General features: G+C 40.8%; 1 protein-coding gene and 1 pseudogene across 1 annotated transcript in view; one reads left to right on the forward strand and one right to left on the reverse strand.

Annotated features, from left to right (window-relative positions):
- The window catches only part of TBC1D25 (TBC1 domain family member 25), a gene marked incomplete at its 5' end in the record, with an annotated part of 26170 nt that overhangs the window by 6693 nt on the left and 4612 nt on the right, over positions 1-14865 (reverse strand).
- LOC102474083 (deoxyuridine 5'-triphosphate nucleotidohydrolase, mitochondrial pseudogene) lies at positions 13610-14143 on the forward strand (annotated as a pseudogene).

A 14865-nucleotide genomic window follows, 5' to 3' on the forward strand; every position in this document is an offset into this window, starting at 1 on the left:
CCTCTTTGGTCAAATTAAAATAAGTAAAGTTAAAATATTCTTTAAATAAATATACTTTATTAAAAATGATTTATTTTAATTTTATTTATTTATTTTAATTTGACCAGAGAGAGACATAGAAAGAGAGAAAGGAAAAGTGTGAAAGCAAGCCACCAGGTCCAGGACTTGAACCATGGTCAGCCATGTGATAGTGTCCAGCACCTTAACCACCATGCCACCTTATGACCCCATACCTCTCATATTTTAATGATATCAAGTAATATTTATTGAGCACTTACTATGTACCAGGCACTTGTACAAGGCTTGACATTAATGTAAGAAATAACAGGCCTCGCCTGGTAGTGTACCCAGTAGCAAACTGAACTGCAGTGCTGGAGGCCACATGGGCAACCAGAGGCTCAGATCCTTGGGTTGTCCTGAAAGCATGTCAGGTACATGCCTGTGTGCCCAAGATCCAAAGGAACTGGAGGGCTAGAGGAGGGGGACTGCAGCATGATGAGATCCCATTGAGGGTACCCCACTCTTGTGCATACATATGCTCTATCATGAATAAAAAATAAAACTTTTTTAAAAAAAGAATGAGACCAGCAGGTGGCAAGATGGTTTCTTTACTGGACTCTCACGTGGTCAACCATGGTGTGAACCTTGGACCTGGTGGCTTAAAACTCACACTGGGGGCGTGTGCATGCATGCCCAAAATCCCAAGAGGAGAATGGAGAAGAAGGAATTGTGATGTGGCTATTCCCCAGGGGGGCGATTTTTCACTTTCTCTCTCTCTGGCGAGTGCATGTGCCCTATAGCAAAAATCTCTCTTAAAAAAACAAAACAAAAAAAAAAACAAAAAAACAGAAGAAGAATACTGGAGGCTTGGTAGTACTACAGCGGTAAAACAGCTGGACTCTGATGGGAAAGGTTCTGGGATCATGTCCTGAGACCTCACTGAGAATGCTGGAAGCATGTGCCCATGACCCAGGATAGTTGAGGCTGGGGGGTGAATTGGAGTATGAAGATCCTGTTGGGGGTCACTGTCTCTCTATCTCCCTCTTTCTTTGTTCTGCCTCTCTTATGGAAAGAAAGAAAAACTTTAAAAAAGAAATAATACTAGCTAACATTTTCACAGTGCTAAGTGCCAAGAACTGTTCTAAGCCATTTGCGAACATTAACTTTGAACATTCCATCAATTCTATCAGATAGGGACTACTATCATTGCCACTCTGTATGAGGAAACAGACGCAGTCACAATAAGATCCTACCACAGCTAGTGAGTGAAAGGACCGACATTTGAGGCCCAGGCCCAAAGCTGGAGAGCCCAAATTCCTAGTCTCATATTCATGCTAGTCCTCCTCCCATAAATAGTAAAGACTACCATTACCATTCTCATTTTACAGACCATGACAAAAAGATGTGGAACAAATAGTATATGACCAAGATTCTTTTTTTTTTTTAATTGCCAGAGGGTATATGCACTTGCTAGAGAAAGGGAGATACTGAAATCACCACCTAATGGGGTATGCTCACATCACAATCCTTTCTCTACCATTTTTCCATCCTGTTAGGATTTGGGACACACATGCCCACCCGGTTTTTCAAGCCACCAGGACCAAGATTTGAACCACTGTTGGCCATGTGGGATCCAATTACCCAACGCATAGGGCTTAACCACTGTGCTACAGGTCAGCTTAGTAAGTGACCAAGATTCTACATCCAGGAAACTACAGGGCTGGGATCTGAACCTCATTTACCTTACTCAATCCAGAGCTCAGATATATTTTAGAAAAGTTATTTGGGGAACAGGTATGCCATGGGTATTAGTCTGCCTCTTCTCTCTTTCAAACTCTGTTAAATGAAAGAAACCATATTTTATTTGTTTAAGCCACTGTAATTTGCAGGCAAACACCATCACTAAGCATTACTTCATGGAGTCCACCACACTTTCTCCCACAGAGCTGAGAGGGAAGCAAACCTTGGACCACAGTTGGATGTCACTGCCTCTCCTTGAATGTCACTGTCTCTCCCTGAATGTTATACTGAAACCTAAAGGAGTTGAAAGGGAGGCCTGAGATCCACTCTCCATCCAAGTGAATAGCATTTCTATCTGTTCAGTTGCTTAAGCCAGAAACCCAAGAGACATGCTTGCCCTTCCTACTCTCTCACTCCCTGGGTCCAAACTACTGCCAAGCCCTGTGGCTTCTGTATGTCAATTGTACTTCAATTCCACCTCTTTTCTCCACACTGTCCCTCTGTATGAACCACCATATCTCTCACCTGAAACTGCCCCCTGACCAGTCTCTGCTTGCTCTTCGTCCCTCTCTAATCTCTCCTAATAGCTGCCAGAGTGGTCTTTCTAAAACATTAAAACACTTATTAGGGCCCGCAGGTGGTACAGAGGTTAAGGCAGCTAAATCCTTCATGGTCAATTCTGCAGTTCAAGTCCCAGACCTGGTGGCTTGAAAATCATATTGGGCATGTGTGCATGCATGCCCCAAATCTGAAGAGGACAATGGAAAAGGGATTGTGGTGTGGCCATTCCCTCTGGTGAGCACACATACCTTATAGCGAAACTAAAAACCAAAATAAAAAAGCCCATTTATTAAAAAGTAAAATGAAAAAGGTCACACTATTGAAATCAAACTAATAGTCTAAAAGACATAATAGAAGAACCATTTCAAAGCAGAGCTAAGGCTTGATGATTTAAGTGAAAAAGTAGAGAGACTTGGAGGTAGGTCTCTTTTCTAGGCCTTTTTCCAGGCTCTACAGATCTGGAAGCAAGAAGATGGTGGCTCACAGCACCTACGGAGGACTGGGAAGGTTGAGATCCAAGGGTCCCACACCCAGTCAGGATAGTACAGACGTGGTGGGCCAGAGAAGGACTTTCTGACCATCAGAGTATGTCTAACTCATGAACCCTATTGGAAGAAAACAAATTGTCTAAGCAAATGACTACTGAATGACTACAAGAGCTCAAGGTAAGAGAAGGCAAAAGGGAAGGTAAATGGTGGTGGGCCACACTTTGCTTTTTCAGTCTATTTATTTATTGGGTTATTGGAAAAGTCATGACGCATTTTTTCACAGAAAAATACGTCATGACTTTTCTGATGACTGATTATTTCTTTTCCGAGAGAGAAAGAGAAACAGCACTCCCAAGAGTGTCCTCATGCCATGATCTACCCACGGTCTTAGCCAGCCTGGATCATGGGCACATGCACACTCAACGTGCTCAAGGAGGGCCTGGGATGCGAAACCAGGACACTTCCTGTGTGTGGGTCTAGTTCTGTTACCACTGCTACCACCTGGCCCTTAAGTTTTTAGTAGATTAGTTAAAATAAACATAAAATAACAAAGACAATATGATTTGTAATATTGTATGTTTGTAATGTTATATGTTGTATTAAGATTTTGGAAACATAAGCAACTTAGTGTGTTAGTAAGAAAATATAATGATAGCCTGGAATTTAAACAGGAAAACAATTAAAGCTGTCTAAGCAAAACCCAAATGTTAAGGAAGAATAAGAATTAGAAGTGTTCTGACTCCCCAATTCAAGGGCCAGGAAACAAGGGAAAGACTAAAAGAGTAAAAGTATTCTAAATATTTCACTATCAATTGTGTAAAAAAAAACAAAACCAAAAACACATAAATCTGGCTTATTTTTTTTTTTTTAATGAGAGAGGCCTAAAACTAGGTGATCAAGAAAGGTTGAGGGTTAGGGTTAGGGTTAGGGTTAGGGTTAGGGTTAGGGTTAGGGTCAGGGTCAGGGTCAGGGGTCAGGGGTCAGGGGTCAAGGTTAGGGTTAGGGTTAGGGTTAGGGTTAGGGTCAGGGTCAGGGTCAGGGTAGGGTTAGGGTCAGGGTCAGGGTTAGGGTTAGGGTTAGGGGTTAGGGTTAGGGGTTAGGGTTAGGGGGTAGGGTTAGGGTCAGGGTCAGGGTCAGGGTCAGGGTCAGGGTTAGGGTATAAAAAAAATTAAAATAAAAAAAAAATAAAAAAAAAGAAAGGTTGAAAATTAAGGAAATCTAAAGTTATACCTGGCAAACACACAGAAAGCAACAGCAGCAATGTGAATGTCAGAAAAACCAAGACTTAGGTACAGCAGGTAGTATGGTGGTTAAGGGCACTGGACTCTCACATGGCCGACTGCAGTTCAAGTCCTGGACCTGACAGCTTGCTTTCTCACTTTCTCCCTCTCTCTCTGTCCCTATCTGCTCAAAAAATTAAATAAATAAATAAAGTTGAAAAAAAAAAAAAAAAAAAAAAAATGCCCTAAAAAAAAAAAAAAAAAAGAAAAACTTAGGACCCGCAGGGGGGGGGGGGGTTAGTGGGAGTTAAGGTGCTGGACTTCCTACATGGCTGATTGTGGTTCAAGTTCCAGACCTGGTGGTTTGCTTTCTCATTTTCCCCCTCTCTCTGTGTTTCTGTCTCTTTCTGTGAGTGCATGTGTCCTAAAGCAAATTGAAAATAATAATAATGATAATAAATATGAGACCAGCAGATGGTATAATGGTTACATCACTGGACTCTCATGTAGTTGACCGTGGTTTGAGTACCAGGCCCAGCAGCTTAAAACACATACCAGGAGCAGGGCCAGCAGGTGGCATGGTTGTTAAGACGCTGTACTCCCACAGTGACTGACTGTGGTTCAAGTCTTGGACCTAGTGGCTTGCTTTCTCACTTTCCCTTTCTCTCTTTTTCTGCCTCTCTCTGGTCAAATAAAAAAAAAACATAACAACAAATAAAATGAAATAAATAATTATTAAAAAAAAAAAGACTCAGGCCGGGTGCATGCGCACATGTGCCCATAATCCTGAGTGGATAATGGAGGAAAAGGGACTACAGTGTGGCCATTCCTCTTGGGGGTTGATTTCTCGCTTTCTGTCTCTCTGTCTCTGTCTCTCCAGAGAGTGCACACACCCTATAGCAAAAATTTCTCTCTTAAAAAAAATAAAGCTGGGACCAGCAGGTAGCATGGTGGTCAAGTCACTGGACACTCCCACATGGCCGACCAGTTCTAGTCCTGAACCTAGTGGCTTGCTTTCTCACTTTCCCTCTCTTTCTCTGTGTGTCTCTCTCTGGTCAAATTAAAATAAATGAATGAAGAAATAAAATTAAATAAATAATTATTTTTTAAAAATAAATGAATAAAGCTAAGGGGCCAGCAGCTGGCATAATAGCTATGTTGCTGGACTCCCATGTAGTCGACCATGGTTAGAGTCCCGGACCCGGTGGCTTAAACTTACGTTCGGCATGTGTGCATGCATGCCCAACATCCCTACAGGAGAATAGAGGAGAAGGGATTGCAGCGTGGCCATCTCCCCTGGGGAGTAATTTCTTGCTTTCTGTCTGTCTCTCCCTGTCTTTCTGGCAAGTGCACGGGCCCTATAGCAAAAACCTCTCAAAAAAAATAAAGCTAAATAAATAATACTTTAAAACCAAGAGGAAAAGTATTCAAGAAAAGAAAGACATCATACACTGAATAAAACAAACTGAAAAAAAAAATTAATAAAATAAGCAAAAGATTTCTATAAGCACAAACTTATCTAGTGCCAAAACCTAATCTGAATGGACATGAGACTATATATAGCTGTCTATATATAGTCTTTATATAAAATAAATAAATAATACTTTAAAACCAAGAGGAAAAGTATTCAAGAAAAGAAAGACATCATACACTGAATAAAACAAACTGAAAAAAAAAATTAATAAAATAAGCAAAAGATTTCTATAAGCACAAACTTATCTAGTGCCAAAACCTAATCTGAATGGACATGAGACTATATATAGCTGTCTATATATAGTCTTTATATAAAACAGTGTGAACATGCACACATTTTCCTGAAGAAATGTCCAAGTGTTTCATTATGGGCTGCTAGCCCAGACCCTGCTTGCAGTATTACATAATGCATGTGACGCATACTACAGTTCCTTGTCACGAAACCATCAAACTTCCCTAATCCTACATTAATATATAAATTCAGTATACATAATTTCAGTATATAAATTCATTAATACATAAATGTCAGCCAGAAACCTAATTGGGTTTTTCCTGGAACTGGATAAAATTATTTTAAGCTTCAGATAGAAAATTTCACATTTTTCTTAACTTTATTTGTTTGTTTATTTTAATTTGACCAGAGAACAGAATGAGAGAGAGACAGACAGAGAAGAGAAAGTGGGAAAGCACCTGGTGCTAGAATTCATATTTAAGAATAGCTAAGGAAAAGAACAGTGGTAAGATGTCAAGGCCTTGGCTTATTAAAATTGACTACAAAAACCACTGTCATAAAAATAACACAGTGTATTGGGGCTGGCAGGTAGTGTGGTGGTTAAGGGCACTGGACTCACACAGGGCCGACCACAGTTCGAGTCCTGGAGCTGGCAGCTTGCTTTCTTACTTTCTCTCTCTCTCTCTCTCACTCTGTCCCTCTCTGGTGGGAGAGAGAGACAGAGACAGAGAGAGAAGGAAGGAAAGGAAGAGAAGAGAAAAGAAGAGAAGAGAAGAGAAGAGAAGAGAAGAGAAGAGAAGAGAAGAGAAGAGAAGAGAAGAGAAGAGAAGAGAAGAGAAGAGAAGAGAAATGAAAAGAGAAAGAAAGAAAGGGAAAGGAAAGGAAAGGGAAAAAAGAAAAGAGTGAGAGAGATAGAAAGAAAAAGACGAAGGGAGTTAAATAATTCTTAAAAATAATAATGATAACTTGGTGTGAGTCAGCAGGTGACGTGGAGGTTAAGGTGCCAGATCCCGCATGGGCCAGCTGCACGGTTGGAGTTCCAGACCCAGTGGCTTGAAAATCATGCTGGGCATGTGTACATGTGTGTCCAAAAATCCCAAGAAGAGAATGGAGGAGAAAGGACTGTAACATGGCCATCCCATGGTCATGTTATAAGGGGGGTAATTTCTCACTTTCCCTCTCTCTCTGGCGAGTGCATGTCCCCTGTAGCAAATAAATAAATAAATATAAATAACATGGTGTTACCATAGAAATAGACAAATAGAGTCAGACTGTTAGAGGGCATGCATGCTTGTTGGAAAGAGACAGAACAGGGGTGTGGGGGTAAGGGGATGGAAGGAGAGTAAGAAAGCACTCCCAGGCCCAGCAGACGGCGTGATGCTTACATTGCTGGGCTCTCACACGGTCTACCATGGTTTGAGTCCCAGACCAGCAGCTTAAACCTCACGTCAGCCACGTGTGAGTGCGTGCCCAAAATCCTGAGAGGAGACTGGAGGAGAACGGATTGCGGCGTGGCCATCCCCCTGGGGGTGATTTCTCACTTTCTCTCTTTGTCTCTCAGGTGAGTGCACACGCCTTATAGTAAAAATATCTCTCTTTAAACAAGAGAGAAAGAAAAGAAAAAAGAAAGAAAAGAAAGAAAGAGAGAGAGGGAAAGTGAGAAATGGCCCGCTGAGGGAGGTGGCCATGCCACAGTTCCGTCTCCTCCAGTCTCCTCTTGGAGTTTTGGGTTTTGGCATATATGCATACATGACCAGTGTGATTTTCACCACTGGGAATGGTACTCCAACTACATAGCTGGTTATGTGGGATCCAGTGCAATAACTACCACACCTGCTGACCCAACTATTTTTTTAAGAATTATTTTATTTAACTATTTATTTTTAAAGAATTATTTTCTTTTAACTTTATTTATTATCATTTTCCAATTTGACCAGAGAGAGAAAGAGAGAGAGAGAGAAAGTGGGAAAGCAAGCCACCAGGTCTGGGACTCGAACCATGGTCGGCCATATGGGAGTCTAGCACCATAACCACCACATAACCACCATAACCACCAGCCCATATCTGGGTTTTTTTAAAAAGCTAGATCAACATCACACAGTGCTGACAGAATAAAGATTCATATGTAGTGCTGGCCCTGTAGTTCAGCAGTTAGATACTGTGCAGAAGAATCCAGATCCAATGTGGCTGATCAGAGTTTGAATCCCAGCCCTGGCAGCTTGAGAAATATTCTAGGCATGCATGCATGTCCAGGATCCTGATGGGATAGAAAATTGGAGGTAAAAGGATTACAGTGTAACCAGGCTCTGTGTGTGTGTGTGTGTGTGTGTGTGTGTGTTGGGGGGAATTCTCACTCTCTTTCTCTCAGACATGCACATATGCCCTCTGACATTAAATTAAAAAGATTTATATGTAAAAAAGAAAGCAAAATTCATGTTAGAAGAAAATGAAGAGAACGTGTTCTAAGGTAAGAGGAGAAAATCAAACCATAAAGAAAAAGATAGATATTTTTATAAAACTACATGCAAATTTTTAATTCTGAAAGGACCAAAAACATACTATCAACAAAGCCATAACACAGAAGAAAAACTAAGAAATATATGTGCAGTACACATGACAGGAAGAGGATTTATATCACAAATCTACAAAAGTGGTTGAAGGTCTAGGTTTGGTAATCTCCCAACTCTAGAGGTGACTGAAACTTAGTTTTTCCCAGGAAGAAGGAAAGGGCCAGACAAGCAGTCACATTATGACTGATGTTTTCAGAGCCATGAAGTTGATCACATGAATGCTATTAATAGTTATTTATTATAATAGTTCTATTTATTGGATACTTAATTTTTCTAAGTTTATTTTTATTTTATTTGTGATAGTGTGTGCACACACATGAGAGACAGAGAAGAAACACCTGCAACAGGATTTCGTCAGGCTGCAATACCCCTTCTCCGGCCCTCCTGCTCTTTGGTATCTTGACCATGTGTGCAAACACCCAGTGCATTTTCAAGCTGATGCAGGCATCAGAACCTGTAGCTCATGTGTATCTTCCAGTTCTGCAATTCAGTTTGCTATTGACTGTGCTACCAGGCTGGGCCTGGACACTTACTTATTAATGTATAGTTCGTTATTTGTTAAACGCATAGTATTTTGTGTGTACATACACACACATACTGATATACTCACATAACTCTACTTGTGGATAAGTGTGTGTGTATATGTGTGTGGGGGTGGGTGTGTAAGTAAAAGACCAACAAGGCTACACATCAAGCTGATCAAAGTGGTTGCCTCACGGCAAAAGCATAGCAGATTGAGATTAGGCATAGGGAACCAGCAGTTAGCATAACGGCTATGTCGCTGGATTCCCACGTAGTCGACTGCGGTTCGTGTCCCGGACGGGGGGGCTTAAAACTCACATCGGGCGCGTGTGCGTGCATGCCCAAGATCCTAAGAGGAGAGTGGAGGAGAAGGGATTGCGGCGTGACCATCCCCTCTGGGGGGTGATTTCTCACTTTCTGTCTCTATGTCTCTCTCTGTCTGTCTGGCGAGTGCACGTGCCCTATAGCGAAAACCTCTCCAAAAAAAAAAAAAGAAAAAAAAAAGAAAGAGATTAGGCATAATGTTCCCAGGAAACGTCAACATTATTTGATATTTTTAGAGAGATATTTGCTATAGGGCATGTTCACTCACTGGAAAGACAGAAAGAGAGAGAGAGAAAGTGAGAAGTCACTCCCCAATCCCTTCTCTTTCCATTCTCTCGGGATCTCAGGTACACATGCACGCATGCCTGGCATGAGTTTCAAGACACCAGGTCCAGGACTTGAACCACAGTCAGCAATATGGGAGTCCAGGGATGTAACCATTATGTCATCTGCTGGTCCTATATGTTTTCATTTTATTTATTTTATTATTATTATTATTTTTTTGGAGAGGTTTTTGCTATAGGGTGCATGCACTTGCCAGAAAGACAGAGAGAGACAGAGAGACAAAAAGTGAGATAGCCATTACGCCATCTGCTGGTCCCTATTTGTTTTATTTTTAAAGAGGTTTTTTGGTTGTTGTGTTTGCTATAGGGCATGTGCGGTCACCAGAGACACAGAGAGAGACAGGGAGACAGAGATTGAAAAATCACCCCAAGGGGGATACCCATGCCACAATCCCTCCCCTTCCATTCTCCTCTTAGGGTTATGGGCACACATGCGCATGTGCCCAGCATCAGTTTCAAGCTGCTGGGTCTGAGACTCAAAGTGCAGTCGGCCATGTGGGAGTCCAGCAATGTAACCATTATGCCATCTGCTGGTCCCATATACTTTTATTTTTAATAAAAAGAAGGTATTGAGCAATTAAAAATTAATTTATTTAACAAATGCAGCTGAAATCAAATCCCCCTCAGGATTTTTTTTTAAAAGGGTTTGTGGCTATGTGGCTGAGCTCTCCAGAGAGAGATAGAAAGAGAGAAAGTGACAAATCACCCACCCAGGGGATGACCATGCTGCAAACCCTTCTCCTCCTTTCTTCTCTCTGGATTTTGGGCACACACACATACACACACACACACACACACACACATGCCTGGCATGAGTCTCAAGCTGCCAGGTCTGGAACTCAAACCACAACCACATGGGAGTCCAATGCCTTAACCTATGCCATCTCTTGGCCCCACATCAGGATTTTAATGAGATGATAAGCTAATTCTATTAAATAAAAAAACCCAGGAAGTATACCAGAATTAATCAATCTTTCTTCCTTCCTTCCTTCTTTCTTTTCTTTTCTCTTTTCTTTCTTTCTCTTCTCTCTCTCTCTCTTCCCCCCCCCTTTCTATTTGCTATAGGGCATGTGTGCTCATGGGAGAGAGACAGAGAGAGAAAGAGGGAGTGAGAAATCATTCCCCGACACGGATAACGATGCCACAATCCCTTCGCCTCCTTTATCCTCTTGGGATTTTGGGCATGTACACACACGCCCCCAGCATGTTTCTCAAGCCACCAGGTCCAGCACTCCAACTACACAGTCAGTCATGTGGGATCCAGCCACCTTAACTACCATGCTAACCAGCTGACCCACCAGAGTCTTAAAAAATTTTTTTAAAGAAAAACATGAAATTATATCTGTTATAGTGATTAAAACAACATGAAACTAACTTAAGGTTTAATAAAGAGATCAACGTGGGGCCAGCAGGTAGCATGGTGGTTGTGGCACTGGTCTCCCATATGGCTAACCATGGTTTGAGTCCTGGACCTGACGGCTTGCTTTCTCACTCTTCCTCTCTCTGTCTCTGACCAAATTTAATATAATAATAATGATGATGATGATAAATAAAACTAAGTAATTCTTTAAAAAATAAAGAGGTAAATGGAAGAGTATCAGAAATTCAGAACCAGACCCATGTATGTGCAGTACTTTTGGTAAATAAATCAGACAGCTTCTGAAAACAGTAGGAAAATGACTGACACATCAATAACTAGAAGTTGATTCTATTTACAAGGATAACTTGGGGCCAGCAGGTGGTGTGGTGGTTGAGGCACTAGACTCTCACATAACTGACCATGGTTTGAGTCCCAGACCTGGTGGCTTGCTTTCTCACTTTGTCTCTCTCTCTCTTGTCTCTGGTGAGCAGGTATGCTCTATAGCAAATTTAAAAATAATAGCAATAGGGGACCAGCAGGTGGCATGGTGGTTAAGGTGTTGGACACTCCCATATGGCCAACCATGGTTTGAGTCCTGGACTTGGTAGCTTGCTTTCTCACTCTCTCTCTTTCTCTCTCTCTCTTTCTCTTTGTTTCTCTCTGGTAAAATTTTAAAAATGAATGAATAAATAAAATTTTAAAAAATAATAACAATAAGGGGCTGGCAGGTGGCATGGTGGTTAAGGGTGCTGGACTCTCACATGGCCAATTGTGGTTTGAGTCCCGGACCTGGAGGCTTGCTTTCTCACCCCCCTCATCCCGTCTCTCTCTGGAAATATTAAAATAATAATAATAAATAAAGTAAATAAAAGGATAACTTTTTAAAATGTATTTATGCCAAATTGATGAGTATCTTTCTCTCTTTGCTTTATGGACATGCTTCTCAGTTCTTATGCAGCTGGAGTTTTCTTCACATGTTTATTATCTATGCAGATTTGATTCCTTTACTGAAATAGTGTTACTCTATTTTACAAGTGACCAAACTGAGGCCTGGGGAATTAGTTAAATGACTGATCTAAGCAGATATGGCTACCCTCAGTGGCAGAGGTTCCTGTATCTCTCTAGCTACCTATTTTTTCCTTTTCCTTTTTTTTTCCCTTTGATAAAGATGTGTCTATTTTTTTTGTTGTTGTTATCATTTTTTTAAATTTGACTAGAGAGAAACAGAGAAAGTGAGAAAGCAAACCACCAGGTCTGGGATGCAAACCATGGTCAGCTGTGTAGAAGTCCCGCACCTTAACCACCACGCCACCTGCGTATGAGCACTATCTTTTTCTGTTTGTCTCCTTGCCCATGTCTGTTACTATCTCTCTCTCTCTCTGACTCTTGTTTCTCTGTCTCTTTTTTAACAGCCTGCCAATCTTTTCAAGTTGTCAGAAGGCACATACACTTGCCAGAAAGAGAGAGAGAAAACACACCCCCACACACATGGGGAATGGTTACCCCACAATCCCTTCTTGTTCACCTCTCTTTCCTTTCAGGATTTTGGGCATGTATGCACATGTGCCCTGCATGTTTTTCAAGCTGCTCGGTCTAAGACTTTAACTGCATAGTCAGTTACGTGAGTTCCAGCCACTTTAACCACCACACCATGAGCTGCCCAAGCCTACCAATCTTAACTAGCACAAAATGCAGAGTCAAATGGTTAAGAACAAGGATTCTGGAATCAGTCTAGTTACTGTTTTGGTTCAAATCCTATTCTTCCACTTATTATCTGTGTGACTTGGACAAGTCTCATCACCTCTCTGAGTCTTGGCATCCTCATCTATAACAGGGGGGAGAGCAATCATCATCCCTACCCTGTAGGATTATTTTAACAATTCAGTGAAAAATTGTTTTTTTTAAAAAGAATTATTTTTGGAGGAACTGGCAGGTGACATGGTGGTGAAAGGCGCTGGACTCCCACATGGCCAACCACAGTTCAAGTCCTGGGTCTGGTGTCTTAGTTTTTCACTTTCTCTCTCTCCCTCTGTCTGAACAAACTGGAAAATAATAATAATAAATAAAGTTGAAAAGTAATTTTTTAAAGAATTATTTTATTTAACCTTATGTATTTATTATTTATTGAAAAAATTATTATGTGCATAGAATGGCCCCCGGTTTTTAATACATGTTAGCTATTTATACATTATGTTCACAACAGTAAAATGCTTCAGTCATCCCAAATGGACATGTGTGTTCCCTGAGGCAGGAAACAATGTATTTTACTCCAAACCTTTTTATTTTTAACAATTTTAATCCTATGATAAAGTTAAGAAATGTATTTATGGGGGTAGCAGGGGGTGTGGTGGTTAAAGGTGCCGGATTCCCACATGGACAACTGAGGTTCAAGGCCCGGACCTGGTAGCTTGCTTTCTCACTTTCCCTTTCTCTCTCTCTCTGGTCAAATTAAATACTAATAATAATAACAAATGGAATTAAATAAATAAATAGTAAAAAAAAAAATGTGTTCATGGGACCAGTGGATGGCATAATGGTTACATCACCGGATTCTCAAGTAGTTGACTGTGGTTTGAGTCCTGGGTCCAGCGGTTTAAAACATACCAGGCATGTGTGCATGTGTACCCAAAATCTCGAAAAGAGAATAAAGACAGGACTGTGCTGTAGCCAGCCCCACTGGGGGTGATTTGTCACTTTTTGTCTCTCTGTCAAGTGCACACGCCCTATAGCAAAAATCTCTCTTTAAAAAAAAGATGTATTCTCTCTCTCCTCTGCTCGTTTGCTAGCGCTGTCATGACCTGCTCTGAAGACACGCTCGCCGTCTCCCCCAGCAAGCGGGCCCAGCCTGCGAAGGACAGTGCCATGTGGCTGCGCTTTGCCCAGCTGTCAGAGCACGCCACAGCCCCAACCCGGGGCTCTGCACGGGCGGCGGGCTACGACCTGTACAGTGCCTATGATTACACAGTGCCACCTATGGAGAAAGCCCTTGTGAAGACTGACATTCAGATAGCTCTTCCTTCTGGGTGTTATGGAAGAGTAGCTCCATGTTCTGGCTTGGCTGCAAAACACTTCGTAGATGTAGGAGCTGGTGTCATAGATGAAGATTATAGAGGAAATGTTGGTGTTGTACTATTTAATTTTGGCAAAGAAAAGTTTGAAGTTAAAAAAGGTGACCGAATTGCACAGCTCATTTGTGAACGAATTTTTTACCCAGAAATAGAAGAAGTTCAAGGTTTGGATGACACTACACAGGGTTCAGAAGGTTTTGGTTCTACTGGAAAAAAATAAAATTAAAATTTATGCCATGAACGGAAGATGAGAGAATTTTTTTTTCTTTCTTAAAGGGTTTTGCTAGTGTTTTGTATTTCTAGAAACTTAATAGCTTTAACTTTGAAAAACATTTTTGTTTTCTTATGAGTAAGGACAAGGGTACCTCTGGGATCACATAAAAACTTTCCCGTGTTTTTCTACTGTGGACAGTCATATGTAAATCTGCTTTGTGGTGAACTAACGCGGAGTGACATTTTGTTTTGTTTTGTTTGTTTTAATCAAAAAGTTGTATTTAACTCAGTAAATGGTACCCCTTTAGCAATGTCTTTTATTTAAAAAAAATTTAAACTGTGCTTCTTATTCAATAAACTTACGTTCTTTTGCAAACAAGAATTATTGTACAAGCCAAACAACAAAAAAATAAGTAAAAAGAAGTTAAAGTTAAAAAAAAGATGTATTCATTGAATACCCATACATCCTTCCATCTATAGATAGATCCCATCAGTATCTTTTTCCAAATTTGAGTCATCTCACTCTCTAAATAAATGTGTTATTTTTGCCAAATTATTTGCAAACAGGGTAACACTTTATCCCTTCATACTTAACTGTATTTGTTCCAGGAACAAGGTCATTTTCCTTTAATAGTCATAATATCATTATCACCTTGCTATGGTTTGAACATATTCCTTCCCAAATTTATATTGGGTTGACGGAAAAGTCACGATGCATTTTTGCATAGAAAAACAGAAAAAATACATCAT

Source organism: Tupaia chinensis, unplaced genomic scaffold, assembly GCF_000334495.1.
Source record: "Tupaia chinensis unplaced genomic scaffold, TupChi_1.0 Scaffold143793_1, whole genome shotgun sequence".
Taxonomy (NCBI): Eukaryota; Metazoa; Chordata; class Mammalia; order Scandentia; family Tupaiidae; genus Tupaia; species Tupaia belangeri.